General features: G+C 33.3%; 2 protein-coding genes across 10 annotated transcripts in view; one reads left to right on the top strand and one right to left on the bottom strand.

Annotated features, from left to right (window-relative positions):
* The window catches only part of LOC116293246 (galanin receptor type 1), a 115,943-nt gene that overhangs the window by 98,052 nt on the left and 4,413 nt on the right, over nt 1–13,478 (bottom strand). The gene's annotated exons all lie outside the window — the stretch shown is intronic.
* LOC116294097 (5-hydroxytryptamine receptor 4) overlaps nt 1–13,478 on the top strand; it is a 66,697-nt gene that overhangs the window by 51,052 nt on the left and 2,167 nt on the right. The window contains exon 4 of one of the 9 annotated variants that reach the window (XM_031701737.2): nt 861–994. The exons of 4 other annotated variants lie outside the window; for them this stretch is intronic. The gene's annotated coding sequence lies outside the window, so the exon portion shown is untranslated. Of the gene's footprint in view, nt 1–860; nt 995–5,119; nt 5,209–8,362; nt 8,408–12,850; nt 13,346–13,478 lie in introns of those variants that run through there. 4 more of the 9 variants (XM_031702179.2, XM_031702326.2, XM_031702108.2 and 1 more) reach the window with 4 other exon arrangements.

Raw genomic sequence — 13,478 nt, 5'->3', positions numbered from 1 at the left:
CCGAGAAAAAAAAAACATTGAGAAAGTCTACATTACTTAGATATTTGAACACCTGCTTCGTTATATTCCAATAGCCCAAGGACCGGCCATCTATTCACTTTAGTTTAGATATATGAAATGCTTTCTGAGCGGCATCTCTTTTTAGGCATTTCTCATGCATAATTCAACTAAATCATGTCTTAAGAGCCGAAACAGCTGAAACATGGTTTTGGCGGGGAAAAGACTGCGCGCGTCATTAGAGATGGATGTTATAAATTATTGTATTTAAGCTGGAAAAAGCCAAATTTTAGATATGAAACTCGCTGATCTTCTTATAAAACAGTATCTCCACAGCCCTAAACTGTTGAGCACGATTAATTGGCGTGGAACGTATAAATTAGAGGAAATTTTCTTCGGGTATAGGCGTTACATGATGAATGTACTTCCAATGAAATAACTTCTAGAAGTTCTACAGCGTTCGGTTCATTTCTTAATTACACATCTTGAAATCTCCTGCTCATGCTAATCCCTGTGTCCTAACATGTTCTATCACGCCATTAAATAGCGCTTAAAATGATGAATATGAACATTTTATGAAATCACCATGGTAACCAGAAAGGATAAAAAAGTTAGACGTAAGAATCATAATATTTTCATAGCTTGAGATTGTTCACTTCTGCATTGCCCAAAGGGTTTAGTATCATTATTTCGATCGAAAAATTCATATTTGCATTTCCAATGCTAAAAAAGGAAAATTCATCGAAAATCAAACTTCGAGAACGAAAAAATCATAGCACATTTCGTATTCCGCAGAATAGAAAGTTTTGGAAAAAGATGATGTTTTGATATAAAAACTAAAGCTCTTGAATGGTTTTTCTTAGACGACCAAAAGATCAAAGGATCAGAGGATCTAGTACAATATCGAAGTATAATGTTAACTGCAACCGCTTGATCTAAATCAAGAAATATTCTAAAGGATTAGCAAGAGGTCGAGACCAACGCGGCGTCTATTCGGGTAAGATAGTAAACATTTTATGGAATAAAAGTGCAGTTTTTTTTTTTCAGGCACAATTTTAAAGTGCTACTCTGACGAAAATCGCTCAAGCTTGGATTCAGCTGAAACTTCCTAAGAATACTCTTTAAAGGTCCAATAATCACTGTATGAAGTGTTTTCTCGATATTCAGGGCGAAAGTATGATATTTTTACGTTTATTTTTTGGAGTCTGTGACGTCATACACTCAACATCAAACATTGCTACATATATTTCTTTGTATATAAATCCTTAATTTATGTTATTCCTATGAAGCCCAAAGGGTGGCTAATGTGCTTATTTCACATTACTTGTGACTATTATTTATATTTTGGGGTGTTTTGGGTATTTTTTTCTCCCTTTGCTACTGATATTTTGATCATAAACTACAAAGAAATGTATGGAGCGATGTTTGATGTTGAGTGTATGACGTCACAGACTCCAAAAAATAAACGTAAAAATATCATACTTTCGTCCTGAATATCGAGAAAACACACTTCATGCAGTGATTATTGGAAGTTTCAGCTGAATCCAAGTTTAAGCGATTTTCGTCAGAGTAGCACTTTAAACTAGGACATTATCTTGGTAAATTGACATCGAGTTCATATCACCAAATCTTACCTCGATGACTAAAAAACTTGAAATTTCGATAGAATGAAAGAATACTTCAAAATACATTAGCTATAATGTTGAGAACAGCTATCTTGTGGTCCGGCCCTAAGATCCAAATTGTATCAATGCTATTTGGTATGAAAATAACATGTTATTGTCTGTAAGTATTCGAATATTTCATCCCTGTATCAGTCAGAAACTACAGTTTACATGCTAAAATAGAAATAACAGGAAAAAAACAAGATTACCCAGGCTCATTTCTAAAGGAAAATACAAAACCCAAACTTCTACAGTGGAACCTCTATTAACTGATCACCTTTGGGACCTTGCATGGTGTCCGCTTAATAAAGGGAGTCCGCTGTATAGAGGTTTGTTTTACAGTTAATACAGTGGTACCTCTACTAACTGGACACCTTCGGGATCTTGCATGGTGTCCGCTTAATAAAGGGTGTCCGCTGTATAGAGGTTTGTTTTACAGTTAATACAGTGGTACCTCTACTAACTGGACACCTTCGAGATCTTGTATGGTGTCCCACTGATAAAAGGTGTTCGCTGAGTAGAGGTTTATTTTACGGTAAATATGCAACTAGCTATCACGAGGTATAACTATTTCAAAATATAAGGAAACCAAAAATATGGACTCAAATTGCTGCTGGTGAAAAAATAATTACATGTATAATACATACTATAATTGCATAACAATAGTTAGAACTGCAGTTGAGTGCTTTTTGGATAAAAAGTATTTGATGATAATTTATATAATTTATTAGTATTATAGAAAGAATATTTTTAATTAATTATTTCTTCCGTTTCTTTAACCTTATTTCCTTCTTTTCCTTTTCTTTTCTCATTTTTACATTTTTTTTCTTTCTTCCTTTTCTTATTTGCTTTGAATATTGTGTACGAACTGCCTCATGAAAAAATAATGCATTCCTTTATTTCTTTTCGAATAAATAAACACAGGTTGTATTTGAGATTCATAAAAATTTTTCAATAAAAAAATTCTATTAGTTCATTTACGGAAAAAGATATATCCCGAAAATTCCCTAGAGCTACTAATCAAGAGAATTTGTCATGAATATTCAAAGTGGAACATAGAGCTTAATCTAATCAATCATCACTTTAAAGATCCCATCAATGTTTCTGATAAAGGTTTTATCGATTGGAAGTGTCCAGTGAATCGGACTTAACCTACACTATGCTTATGATCAAAAAAACTATTTTAGCGCTGATTAAGGTCTTTGATTAGACAGTTCTGTACTAAGTTTTTCCTTGTGTGTGTGCGATGCTTTTACGGTGATGAACTTAGGCCACGGCACGGCACGGTACACTGTTTATATTGAAATGGCTTCCCATTCTTTACATTGAAATAGCTTCCATTCGTTTACAGTGAAATGGCTTTCCAATTGTTTACATCGAAATGGCTTCACATTCTTAACATTAAAATGGCTTTTATTAGATTTACGCTGAAATTGCTTTCCATTTATTACATCGAAATGGCATCCCATTTTATTTACAATTAAATGGATTCCATTCTTAAAAATGAAATGGCTTTTCAATTTTTTTACAGAAGAATGGCTTCTCATTTATTTACGTTGAAATGGATGGCTTCGTCGGTGTAATTCATCCAATCACAACTTAGTCACGGTTACGAAAATTAAAAATACTGATGTACCACAAACTGATAAAACGAATTTTGACGAATTTGGCAAATTTTCCTTTCTTCTTTAATAGAAAAATGACGTAAATAAACGAGTTTCAATTTACCTATTTAGCTGCTCCAGTTGGAATCTTCCTAAGCGAGTGCATGTCAAATAAGACTATGTCGGAAATAGGATTTGATTTCTTGTGGTAAATAGTTGGAGGCTATATTTTGCTTAAAGAAAATAACAGGAAATAGGAATGTAAAGACAAACAGGGGGTGGGTGGGTGTACTGCAGGGGTTTCAGTCGTCCCATCAATATTTCGTCATGAAGCCAATAAAGTGGTTTGATGGCAGCCATGTTTAAGGGAAAGAACAAGGTAATATTTTCCATAATAACTTTCTCTCCAACAATATGGAAGGTCGTGAAATCTGACTATCTTCATTTCATGACGTAACGGCTATTTTAAGCAACATGCTCCCTCTCTACTCCCTCTTTTCTCGAGGTTGCGTGCGCATCCAACTTGACGGGCCACAAAATTGAAAAACGCAAATTCAGTAAAATTGAGAAGCCAGTTTTATATTCAAAGAATAATTTAGAGAATAATCAATTTTATGAATTTTTATCGAAAAAAAAATTCATAGTGTAGGATAATATTCATTATTAAACTCCTGGTATCGTGGCCCGTCAAGTTCCTTAAATTTGGATGCGCACGCAACCTTGAGAAAACGTTCTATTGGCCGGTTTAGACGGTACAATTTTCGCCTACAACTATCGTATACAACACGCTCGCGTCTGTCGTAGGCGAGTTGTAGGCTTGATTTACACTCTACGATTCGAGTTGTAGGATGGCGCGAGCGTGTTGTATACGATAGTTGTAGGCGAAAATCGTAGGCCGTCTAAACCGGCCTTATTAAATTTTACATGCTGGATGCAAAATAGTTAGCTTCTTCTTCAAATCCAGTTGAAGACCTAGAAAAAATTCTGTCGTACGTTTTGAACGGGTATTCTAGAGGCAAGGTATGTTGGCTGGTCGGTTGTCTGCTGGTCTTACGAATAGTAGCTTGTCCACAACCGACCGTTTCATGCGTGGTCTAAAGTCTGTTGAGGCTTACTGATCTTTAAAAAAACTAACGACACCTCGTCTTCTTTCATTAGTTTTCGTATTAAATTGAATGAACAAATGGGAAAGTAATTACTTTACATGTAATCTAAACAAATGCCTACTTAATATGGCCTTCTTTTTTCGAAGTGTAAACATTCTTTCCTTCAGCACAACAACAAAGTACAGTAACTAATCATTTGAAAAACCAGTAAAACCTTCTTCAAGAGTCAAAACGCTATCTGATTTTTTGACAGAAACCTTGGGACATTTGTTCATTTGTGTCAAAATCTAAAGCGGAAAATTAAACATGACAATCGTTAAAAAAATCTAAAATCGATTAACGTCCGTTAGGCGGCTTTCTTTAGCCATTAGACCATCGTTAAGCCTTAAGCTACGAGCTTTATTTTTCCTTGGTTATCGGATATAATTTAACTACAAAATTCACACAATCATTAAAGAAATCGAGGAAATTTTGCCTAACTTCCTGATGAGGAAAGATTTTATGTTTTATATCAACGACGATGTTTACTTTCATTAGCGAGAACTGTTGAAATAAGATCGATTGACTATACGTGACTGTAAGTCTATCATAGTGTACATCAATTATAGCTTTTAATTAATGACAATGTTTTTGATAGAACAGATGAAATTCTTAATACATGACGGTGATCCCAAGATGCATTAGGTACAATACATTAGGTCGTATTAATATAAAAGAACCCTTGCGTGAATGTTAAACATTAGAGAAAAGTCCCAGTGAAGATTAGAGAAGCTCGATTATCGCAATGAATCAGGCTTTTGATCCTAGGGTCGTGTAGACAAAGCAAGTTAATTTGAGGTAAGTTGTCAACGGATCAAAGAACAATTCATTAGAGAAGTTGTCGTGATATTCAGATTTTAGATGCTGGGCAAACGGGACTGGATTCCTTAAACAAGAAAAAGAGTGGTTTTCACGGGAGCCATGCATATTAAAAACATCAAACATGAAAAGAAAATAGAATGGTTTTCATATTTAAAAAAATTCTTTTTTGGAGGAAAAAAATTCAACTTCAAAAAAAAACCTCGTTAGAAAAAAATGGAAAGATAATTTAGCAAAGAAGGAGCCATGCATATTAAAAACATCAAACATGAAAAGAAAATAGAATGGTTTTCACATTTAAGAAAATTCTTTTTTGGAGGAAAAAAATTCAACTTCAAAAAAAAACCTCGTTAGAAAAAAATGGAAACATACTTTAGCAAAGAAGAAATTATTAATTATTATTATTATCATTATCATTATTGTTATTATTATCATTACTATATTATTTATTTCATTTTGCAGCAGTTATTCCTTTATTTCATGCAAATATATTGCTATATACAACATAAGTGCTGTAAAACCTCTTCATACTACAACATGCATTTGACTGCCGTTAAAAAACGTTTTCAAGAAAAATATCACTGTTTGATATACAATATATTCTAAAGAAAGGTCGATAATACAAAGCTCGAAATGCACTATGGGCGATCTGAATCCTATCAGCGAATTCAGAACAATATATATGAAAAATTCCAAACTTTGTCTGCACATTTTTTCGGGTATATTTTCTTCTGTATTGACATTATTTACATATAATACAATATATTATAAATATAATACATTTCAAGCTTGGTAAACAACATGCAGCATGCAACAAAAGCTTCACTAACCTTTTTTGAGATAGCTACTTCAACAAACAAAGAACCGACACTTAAAATCTTCCTGAATGAAGACCTTTAAAGCAAGACCAAAGGACAAACTAATGCTCATTTAACGTCCGAATCAATGAAAGAAAGGCGGAAATCTGTTTTAAATTCATGCCAAAAAATTATAATGGAAAATATGTTCTGGCAAAAATTTAATGTGGAAGGTGTTCCCATTTATTAATTTCTGATCTTAGTCATTATTTTGAGCCGGAATAAATGTCTTAGTTTTACTAAAGCTGACGTAGTTAAGCTACGTACTGAAAGCGAACTATAAAAATTACTAAAGTTAGTGGGAAGTATTTGCCATCGCAAAGAAAAAACGAGGTATGATGGCTGGGAAAATCTTAAGATTATGTAATCACTAAATCGGTTTGTGTTTTAGGAAAAAAGAACAATTTCGAGTATAAAATCAAAGGGTTAAGGCAACAAAAAGGAAATTAAAACTGCAGTTTGTGTGTTGTTTTTTGTTTGTTTGTTTGTTTGTTTGCTTTCATACGTGCGTTTTGCAAGTCGTGTTTATTACTCTAAAAATTGTGAATATTTACCCAAGTTAGATTGATAGCCCTGGCTCTCATACGTGCCGATTTTTTGCTCGAATACGTGTTCATTGACTCCGTTAATTAAATATATTTATTCAATTTTGGCTCCATTTTGAGTGCTAGGAACGATTTTCAATCAAAAATCAGTGCCAAATGTTGGCAGCTTGGCTTTAAAAATTCATTATCAATTAACTAAATACATCTACAGCCATAACATTCTATTATGTAGTTCCATTCTTACTAGCCAGCTAGTCCGAATGAAAATCAGTATATTTTTTTCTATCTGCTTTATGACAATAGGCAGATTAAGATTCCCGTTTTTCATTCCCGCAAACGGCCAACGTGACCACATTTTTATCGTTTCCCTATATTTCACTTAACCTTTTGCAAACCCTCTTGATAAAGACAAGTATTCTTATGTTTAACTACTACTTGGAAATTTTTGCGATTCCTTTTCACTAATTTTAAGGAATTTTTTAATGGTCAACTGACGTTTCACGTTTGCCGTTAACAAGAATCTTAAACTCTCAACTCTCTAATAAATACAAACACCGACTTAGGCAGGATTGAATCGTACGTTGTAAAAAACGCAGTTAAGAAAATACATATTCAAGTTACCAGATGTAGAATTTTCAAGTCCTGCCGAATATATTCTAGTTGACTACGCGAACATTGTTACTTTCCTTCTATATTTCTATTCTTCCGTTTCTTCCTTTCCTTCGTTTGTTCCTCCAATCTTTCTTTCCTTCTTTCTTTCTTTCTTTCTTTCCTTCCTTCCTTCCTTTCTTCCTTCCTTCCTTCCTTTCTTTCTATCAGTTTCTGTCTTTTTAATTTCAATTACCTATAACATTTTCCAAGATATTTCATGGCATAATTGACTACATTTTCTAACATTTCAACCTCGTTTTTTTTTCAACCCGATAAAGTCATAGTCATGAATTTCTAACATAACTACGACATGAATTTCTAAATCCGTTTTAACAAAATTATCCATATTTGTTGCACAATCAATATGAAAAAAGACGAAAACACTAGCATGAAGTCATATATTCCTAACAGTAACCTGATTGGCTACTAATATATGTTTAAATTCAGAGCAAAACGTGCTATGACTTGCTTTTTTGACTTTTGCTGAGAATGAGAATGAAATAAGTAGCCAAATGCATGGTCGTCATTTTGGTTGATCTACTGAATTGAACAAAGTTATCAATTCACCCAACACTTATGGCTTGTGAGAAACAACCGATGGACATGATGTTACAATGTTAACGTATGAGAATAGAGAGGGGAAAAAAAAGAAACAGATAATAGATAAACAACCAATCAAAAAGTGGAAAAATACGGATAAAAATCACGAAAACCTCAAGCAAATACTTGACCCGAAGCAATTTAATTTCTAATTTTAGAAACTATTTTGGTTCCAATCAACATTTTCAGGTCATTTTTCACAGGGTAGTAACCTTTATATCATGGCGATCAGACCACGTTAAAACAAGGCAGTCTCAAATATTCGATGTATTTTGATAATCGCTATGTTACTGTGGAGACTCCACTCGAAGTGAAGCACAGAGCGTCAATAATACACGTCAACATCAAAGGACATTTGCCGAGATATAAAGACAGAAATGTCATTTTATTGGTTGGCCACTAATTATAACTTTCAAGAATGAAATATAAGATGGGTTCATTCAAGAGTGAGTTCAATGTAATAATTAAAGTTTGTTTGTAGTCAAGCTCACGTGGCGAGGACCACTTCATCTTTGGACAAACTGAGTAAGTTTAGATGGTAAAAACTATAGTTCGTGACAACTACAGACTCGTGTATTGAAAAGGTTTAGGAAATTAAGAAGTTTTAATAACGAAATGCGACATGGAGACTCGAAGTTTATGAAATTATAGCAGTTTGACTATAGTTGAGTCGATCAGCTCGAAGTCACGAACCTTACTGAAAACACGCTTTATCAACTATTTCCTGTATATGCTACGCCTTAGGATACAGAGCACGAAATTAACTTTTAAACTTTTTAGCAAAAAATTCAAAGTCACTAGCGATGGCGGGACGCAGTGAATAACGAACGTTACTTGATGCGGGTTCTAAACTTTTCCCTTTAATTTATGGACTGTGGTCATACTCGCAAAACTTAGCTAGTTAAATTTTTTGTCACTCGCTAAATACAAAAATTCACTCTCATTTTGCGATTTTGCGAGCGTTAATTTCGTGCCCTGGAATAGTAGAGTAAATTTTGAGTAGTACGAGGATTTTTTTTTTTAAAGCAACTGTATATATGCACGTATAACTCTCACAAAAATGAAGAAGAAAAACACAGCAACAACTGACTTTTTAAAAAGTTTTACTTAAAAAAAAGACGACGGAAGAAAAAGAAACTTGATATTTAATAGTTTAAACTACAACAGATAAACTATAAAAAAACTAATACAGGGAAACCGAAACAATTTAGGACTATATTCATTAGGAAAAATATACGTATACATTTCGTTAATTGTGTAAAAGTTATAGTTAGAAAAGATACCAAATTGATTCGTTGCACTAAGAGTACGTATATTTAAACAGAAGTGCAATATTCAGCAATACACCAAGTGAACCTTTTTCCAAATAGTTACCAGAAGAAACACGGAACAAAGGTTTCAAGTTGAGGCTGGGGTAATTGATACCTACACCCATGCACCTCGACTATGGACTAGCCACTGCGTTTTGTAGTCATTCGAGCAAACTCGGGAAAGACCATAGTTTGGAGTGCATCGTGCCAACACAAAGAGATAATGTAGTGAGCGGTCGAATAAGTTTCTATGAGACAGAACATTCATTAACGCTATATCAACGAACTAAAATATCACTTAGTGTCATCATTACCACTAGTTGCTCAATCCTAAGGAACTATCGCTTGGTCCTAAAACATAAACCATTATTGATATCTAACTTTCTTCTTCACACGCGATCGGATACTTTAAATTTAGTAGAGAAATGAGAAATTTGGTATTGGTTCAAGAAGTAAACTGAGAGCACGCTATACACTATATGGTTTAAAAACAACGCGTGCATGTGTGTGGGTTGGTGTATATTGATTAGTTAGTCAATTGGTTAGTCGCGTCAATAGATTCAAGTGTCGAGTTTACTCTCTTTTAAACTTTGGTTAAGTTCAATAAATCTTTTATCGGTATTGGTGATGTGCCAGTCTGAGCGTGTGATGATAGCTCACTGAGTTGAACGTACTGTTGAGTAGATCTCGTGGGAGTAAAACGGAAACCTATGACTGATAATTACTAAATTCAGAAACAAAACAAAAAGTATGACATGACTGAGTTTTGGATTGGTTTCGTTTACAAACAATGATGATAATGGTGGTGGTAATGATAATGATTACGGTAATGATTGTTGTAATTAATGATGATAATGGCAATTATAATGATGATGATAATGGTGGTGGTAATGATAATGCTTATGGTAATGATTGTTGTAATTAATGATAATAATGGCACTGATAATAACGATGATAATGGTGGTAATCATAATAACTATGCTAATGAATGATAGTAATAATGATAATGATGATGCTAATGTTTAGGATTGGATTGAAATGATGATGATTATAATGACGGTGATGACGATCGGTGATTTCGATTGCACGACTTACAGGAACTGTGGAGTAAAAAGAAATTTTTAAATTCATTTTTAAACGCCTAAACAATGCCTGTACCATTCAGACCTTAGATAGCGAGTTGCCGCGGTTGTCATTCAATTTATGTCTCCTTGATAGTGTGAACATATGAGAGTAAATGTGTGAACATAGTTCCTTTTGGTCGTGCAATAATCAATCATCGATCGCCATTCGCCTCTTCAACCTTTGATGATGATGTATATCACATCGTGGCTTGGTGAGCGTGATAACGCTAGGTTGATAATGTCAAGATGATGATGTTGATGAAATTTAACGCAGCCTGTTTTTAGAGTTGAAATCAAAACATCAAGATAGATTGATGACTATTCTCATCTTAGTATTGATAATTAAAAATGAAAATATCTCTAGTCTTATCAGTTAAAAGTCCTATTCCAGAAAGACCCATAAGGATGAGAAAAAAACACTTAGAATCATTTTAATTGATTTCTATCGATGAATTCACAGATAATCAAAAATATATATATCAAAATAAAATGCTACTTATAAAATCAATGTTCCAAACACTGCGTTTCTTAAAGAGCGTTTTCACGTGACGTTACAGCGGCATTACGGGGTACCAAGACAATACATTCTCTATCCTCCGGGAATTGAACTCTATTTTTATGCAAATACTGTGCAGAAAGTTTCTATTCTTTATGGTTGCCTTCTCGCGTGAGTGAAACCGGAAATATCAGAATAGCGTGAAGTCTCTTGATGACGTCAGATATAAGCGGGAAAATATATTTATGATAAATTTTATATGAGAAGCTCATCATTAGAGTTTTTCGTATATAACATTGAATGTAGTGGTAATAATAATATTGATAATAATAACAATAATAATAATAAATTTATTTATTTCCCTGAGTTCAATAGCGCTTATACGATAAAGTATAAAATAATCAAACAATTAAGTCAATGTAAATTCAACATTCAAACAGCATAAACTTTCTTGCACACACTTGTTTGTAAATATCAATGTTATCACTGTTCTTGATGTTCTATGTTAGCTTGTTCCACAACAATAAATGCATGTAGGGGTCATTAAATATTCAGTTGTTGTTTCATCTACATATATTAATTATTTTTCGAGCTTTCGGATCTTAGATCCATCATCGGTGAATATGGTGTTACAATTGAAAAAAAAAAAACCCACAAAATTGATTACATGCGGAGCCAGCGTAATCCTAGATGATTACAGAGCGAGCTAAATGGAGTGAAAAAATATATAACGGAAAGCTCAGGAAAAAATAAATGTTTGTAGATGAAAAAACAACTGAATATTTTTTTAAAAGGATTATTATTATTATCATCATTATTATTATCATTATTATTGTATTATTATTAATTATTATCATTATCGTTGTTGTTATTGGAAGTCTGGAGGAAAGGAATATGGTAAACCAATGGTAGGCGTTGATTCCTATTTGTGATAAAAATCTGTCTTTTATTACTTCATGTAGTGTTGTAAGACTAATCTGACAACCTACGCAATAAACAGTAACCTAATCAAAGTAGGACACGAAGTAGTATATGGTGTAAGGTCCATGACTTTATTTATCTACTTCAGATAGTTGACCTAAATTGGTAAATATTGCATGTCTAGTCTTAATGATAAAATGACAACAACTCAATCAGGTTTCTGGTTAAGCTTTATAATACCATATACGTTTTATTCTGTACGAATCACGTATAAAGGAAAAATTGGAAATTATTGGAATTGGAAATTGAAAGAATGGGAAAACAAAAAATAGATGAGAATTTGTTCAATCTCCTTTTCTAAGAATTTAAGAAGTTTTATTTTCATATATATCTTGTAATATGGGAACTATCTATTCAAAAATAATGTTCTACAAAGATTTTTTTTAAGAACGATAAGTCTTATCTTAAATCAGTCACGATCATTAGTCACATTTCTTTTTCTTTTTCCCCCTAAAAATATAGTGACTTAATTTTCAAAAGCAATTGAGCCTCGTACCTAGACGCATTAGTTTTTATGATATTGGAAGTGTTACCACTTGTATAAGGAAAAAAACTGAAGCTATTTCGTCACGAAGTGGCAAATCGCTCACGTATTTTTTATTTTTTAAGCATATTACGATAATTAAACTTTAACGTTTTTTGTTTTGTTTTTAAACGTTGTCATAACAGAAATGTCGCTATCCTTCGAGTCATTATATTTAGATGTCACTCATTACCCTTCGAGAAACACCTCATTAAATGTCCATTCTTCAATAAATTATGGTCTTTCTTCTTATTCATTTAACTTCATCAAAGATCAAAACAACAACCGCAAACTTCGATGTCATAATGGATAGATTTCAGCTCACATAATGGATAGATTTCAGCTAACGATAACGGTATTAAATGACACCAATTAAAGAATGCATGAAATAACAAATTTAAAAAAGTAATTCTATAACCAGCCCAGGGAACATACATCGTTAGATTATAACAGTTAGAGCTCCTTCCTTTCACTTCTTTTCTTAATACCGACAAATTAATTAAAACCCTGAAGCTCCCAGCGTTTCGATTTTATGGGCACTTCAGTGGCCCTAAGTACATGCACTCGCCGACGACCACTGATTGGACAACGTTGATTGGTCTATAATTCACTACGCGAAATTATATGACTGCGTATTGAGTCATTATGGGTTCAAAACCATTTAGAAGTAAGGATAAAATATCTGAATTTTAGTTCAGTATCTCATCGTGAGAAGATGCCAGATTCTGTCATAGCTATGAGTATGAACTAAGTAAGGAAGGAATCAATGTGTGGCTATCATGGTTTGTCACTGAATTAGAGCAAGTGGTATTCACGCTTATGTTGGACATGAGGACTAAAGTGTTGTGGAAATAGACCGTCAAGAAAAATGGCGAGGATCGGTATGATAGGTATTGTATAACGCCTTTGAATTCCGAGGTGTTGAGCTTAAAAGGTCGACTTGGGAAAACTTTGTTCGAGATATTGCACAACTACCGAACGACAACAACAACGACAAAGAAAGGAACTCAAATTAACGAAAACAAGTATGTAAGTTCTGTAATGCAAGGAACATTATTTCTAAGCATTGTTATCGAGCATCCGAAGCGAAGTAACAAATATATAGAAGTTTATATAATCTAACGATTTAAAAAGGATAAAATTGGTCAAATGATTAAAAATC

This window comes from Actinia tenebrosa, unplaced genomic scaffold (assembly GCF_029948245.1).
Source record: "Actinia tenebrosa isolate PJP-AT-01 unplaced genomic scaffold, QUT_ActTen_1.0 PGA_scaffold12__29_contigs__length_12842862, whole genome shotgun sequence".
Taxonomy (NCBI): domain Eukaryota; kingdom Metazoa; phylum Cnidaria; class Anthozoa; order Actiniaria; family Actiniidae; genus Actinia; species Actinia tenebrosa.
This window is presented reverse-complemented; position numbering and strand designations above follow the sequence as displayed.